Genomic DNA, 341 nt, shown 5'->3' with positions numbered 1-341 from the left:
CGGGAGGTGGAAGACAGTGAGTCCTTCACTGATCGGGGTTTGGATTCTGGTACCAGCTGCATTGGAAGGGGAGGAGTAGGGGTTGACGGTAGTGGACAGCTCCTCAAGAGCCGGTGTTAAAGGGATCAGTAGCAATAGTTGCGTCAGTGAAATGATCTGAGAGACGGTTTGGAGTTTTTTTTTTTTTATGTTATTTGTCTTTACTTAAAAGATTGGGGGTGTGGATGGGAGGGAGGGAGAATGAGAGAGGGGGAGAGAGAGGGAGAAAGGGAGAGAGGGAGAAAGAGAGAGACTGAGAGAGAGAGAGAGAGAGAGAGAGAGAGAGAGAGAGAGAGAGAGAG

The 341-nt window shown here is 49.3% G+C and overlaps 1 protein-coding gene across 1 annotated transcript in view; it reads left to right on the top strand.

The window, feature by feature from the left end:
* The window catches only part of NMNAT2 (nicotinamide nucleotide adenylyltransferase 2), a 194,657-nt gene that overhangs the window by 762 nt on the left and 193,554 nt on the right, over positions 1-341 (top strand). The window lies entirely within an intron of this gene.

Source organism: Petaurus breviceps, unplaced genomic scaffold, assembly GCF_028583685.1.
Source record: "Petaurus breviceps papuanus isolate PSGF00001 unplaced genomic scaffold, PetGlider_PUasm1.0 90895, whole genome shotgun sequence".
NCBI classification, from domain to species: Eukaryota; Metazoa; Chordata; class Mammalia; order Diprotodontia; family Petauridae; genus Petaurus; species Petaurus breviceps.
This window is presented reverse-complemented; position numbering and strand designations above follow the sequence as displayed.